Genomic DNA, 3,578 nt, shown 5'->3' with positions numbered 1-3,578 from the left:
TCTGCTGTGCCTAGAAGTAGTAGAAAAAGGAAGAACATTTCCTCTTCCAAGCTTCGTCGTAAAGGCCAGAAGGTGTCTCTTCATGGTCCCCCTAAAATAACTACTCAAGGAAGTACTGGTGCAAAACCGAAGCAAGTCGCTCCAGGTCTCAGTAACCTGAGCTCAGAAAAGGAGTTCCCAGCACTTCCAGGAACATCAAAAACCCCAAGTGTTCCCATATCTCAGCCAGAGAAAGAAAACAGTGCTGGCTTAATAAATTTCTCTGACATTGTGGACCGTATTCTTACAGCGTTAAACATTTCTGACCCCCTTAAAAGTATCTTGATAAGCTTTCTCCCCGCAGTAAAAACATTCTTGATGCAGTTCACTGCGAAATGGCCCCTCCTTTCAGCGATTGTATCCTTCGATGGCTAATTCATCGAACGAGGTCAAGGATTTAATCACTGTTCTACAGTGGAATTGCAGAAGCATTATCCCGAAAATCGATTCGTTTAAAATCTTACTAAATAATTTGAAATGCGATGCATTTGCCCTATGCGAGACATGGCTCACTTCAGAAATAACCCTACACTTCCACGATTTTAATATTATTCGCTTGGATCGAGAAGACTCTTACGGAGGAGTACTTTTGGGGATCAAAAAGTGCTATTCTTTCAATCGGATCGACCTCCCCTCGACACCAGGCATTGAAGTTGTCGCTTGCCAAACCAGAATTAAAGGCAAAGACCTTTGCATTGCTTCCACCTACATCCCCCCTAGAGCCTCAGTTAGCCACCGACGGCTTTGCGATATTGCGGAACTCCTCCCCGCACCGAGGCTAGTTTTAGGTGACTTTAACTCCCACGGCACGGCATGGGGTTGCCTTCATGACGATAATCGATCTACCCTACTCCATGAGCTTTGCGACAACTTCAATATGACTATTTTGAATACGGGTGAAATGACACGGATTCCTGTCCCTCCAGCGCGACCGAGCGCCTTAGATCTGTCCCTCTGCTCGACATCGCTGCGGTTAGATTGCATGTAGTCTCTGATCCCCACGGCAGCGACCATCTGCCAATCGTAATTAATATTGCTAACGGTTCAGGGCCACCGAATACAATCAATGTTTCGTATGACCTCACACGAAATATTGATTGGAAGAGCTACGCGTCCGCGATATCCGAAAAAGTAGAATCGACACAAGAGCTTCCTCCGGAGGAAGAGTACGGGTTCCTGGCTGGCTTGATTCTCGATACCGCGATTCAAGCTCAGACTAAACGCGTACCAGACGCGAATTCACGCGGGCGTCCTCCCAATCCATGGTGGGACAAAGAGTGCTCAGACGTGTACGCGGAGAAGGCCGCTGCGTATAAGACCTTCCGGGACGACGGGCTGCCAGCTAGCTACCGACAGTACGCGATGGCGGAAACGCGCATGAAGAGTTTGATAAAAGCCAAAAAACGTAGCTACTGGCGCCGGTTCGTCGACGGACTAACGAGAGAAACATCGATGAGCACTCTTTGGAGTACGGCCCGGCGCTTACGAAACCGAAACAGTACCAATGAGAGCGTGGAATATTCAAACCGTTGGATATTCGATTTTGCCAAGAAGGTTTGTCCGGATTCCGCCCCGGCACAGAAGATCTACCGCGCCGCGTCCCCTCACAATAACGCGAACGAAACACCGTTTTCGATGGTGGAGTTCTCACTTGCTCTCTTATCATGTAACAATAAAGCCCCAGGGCCAGACAGAATCAAATTTAACTTGTTAAAGAATCTGCCAGACTCTGCCAAGAGACGCTTGTTGAATTTATTTAATAAGTTTCTTGAGGGTAATATTGTCCCTCATGACTGGAGGCAAGTGAAGGTCATTGCCATTCAAAAACCAGGAAAACCAGCCTCCGACCACAACTCGTATCGACCGATTGCGATGCTGTCCTGTATCCGAAAGTTGTTCGAGAAAATGATCTTGTTTCGCCTCGATAATTGGGTTGAAGCAAATGGCTTACTGTCAGATACACAATTTGGTTTCCGCAAAGGCAAAGGGACGAACGATTGTCTTGCGTTGCTCTCAACAGAAATTCAAATGGCTTATGCTAGCAAAGAGCAGATGGCATCAGTTTTCCTAGATATAAAGGGGGCTTTTGACTCAGTTTCTATCAAAATTCTTTCTGAGAAGCTGCACCAGCATGGTCTTTCACCGACTCTAAACAACTTTTTGCTAAACTTGCTGTCTGAAAAACATATGCATTTTTCGCATGGTGATTTATCGACATCACGAATTAGCTACATGGGTCTTCCCCAGGGCTCATGTCTAAGCCCCCTTCTCTATAACTTTTACGTGAATGACATTGACGAATGTCTTGTCAATTCCTGCACGCTAAGGCAGCTTGCAGATGACGGTGTGGTCTCTATTACAGGTCCCAAAGCCGTCGATCTGCAAGGACCATTGCAAGATACCTTGGACAATTTGTCTGCTTGGGCCCTCCAGCTAGGTATCGAGTTCTCCACGGAGAAAACTGAGCTAGTCGTATTTTCAAGGAAGCGTGAACCAGCGCAACTACAGCTTCAATTAATGGGTCAAACTATTGCTCAAGTTTCAACTTTCAAATATCTCGGGGTCTGGTTCGACTCTAAAGGAACCTGGGGATGTCACATTAGGTATCTGAAACAGAAGTGCCAGCAAAGGATCAACTTTCTCCGTACAATAACCGGAACATGGTGGGGTGCCCACCCAGGAGACCTGATCAGGCTGTACCAAACAACAATATTGTCGGTGATGGAGTACGGGAGTTTCTGTTTCCGCTCCGCTGTGAACATACATTTCATCAAACTAGAGCGAATCCAATATTGTTGTTTGCGTATTGCTTTGGGTTGTATGCACTCGACACATACGATGAGTTTAGAAGTGCTGGCGGGCGTCCTTCCGCTGAAAAATCGATTTTGGGAACTCTCCTATCGATTGCTCATCCGATGCGATATCTTGAACCCGTTAGTAATTGCAAATTTCGAAAGGCTTATCGAGCTCAATTCTCAAACCCGATTTATGTCCTTGTACTTCGATTACATGGCACAAAATATCAATCCTTCTTCATACTATCCCAACCGTGTCAATCTCTTTCATGCTTCTGATTCAACTGTTTTCTTTGACACATCCATGAAAGACGAGATTCGTGGAATCCCGGATCACATACGCCCGCAAGTGATCCCAAGCATCTTTCATAGTAAATTTCGAGAAGTCGACTGCAACAAGATGTTTTACACCGACGGGTCAAGCCTCGACGGCTCCACTGGCTTCGGTATATTCAATCAAAACCTCACCGCCTCATTCAAACTCAATGATCCTACTTCAGTTTACGTCGCAGAACTTGCTGCTATTCAGTATACCCTTGGGATCATTGATACTTTGCCCACCGATCATTACTTTATTGTCTCGGATAGCCTCAGCTCAATCGAGGCTCTCCGTTCAATGAAACCTAGAAAGCACATTCCATATTTTCTGGGGAAAATCTGGGAGCGCCTGCGTGCTTTGTCTGTAAGATCGTACAAGATTACCTTAGTTTGGGTTCCCTCGCATTGCTCCATTCCAGGTAATGA

Source organism: Topomyia yanbarensis, chromosome 3 (assembly GCF_030247195.1).
Source record: "Topomyia yanbarensis strain Yona2022 chromosome 3, ASM3024719v1, whole genome shotgun sequence".
Taxonomy (NCBI): domain Eukaryota; kingdom Metazoa; phylum Arthropoda; class Insecta; order Diptera; family Culicidae; genus Topomyia; species Topomyia yanbarensis.
Note: the sequence above shows the minus strand (reverse complement) of the source record.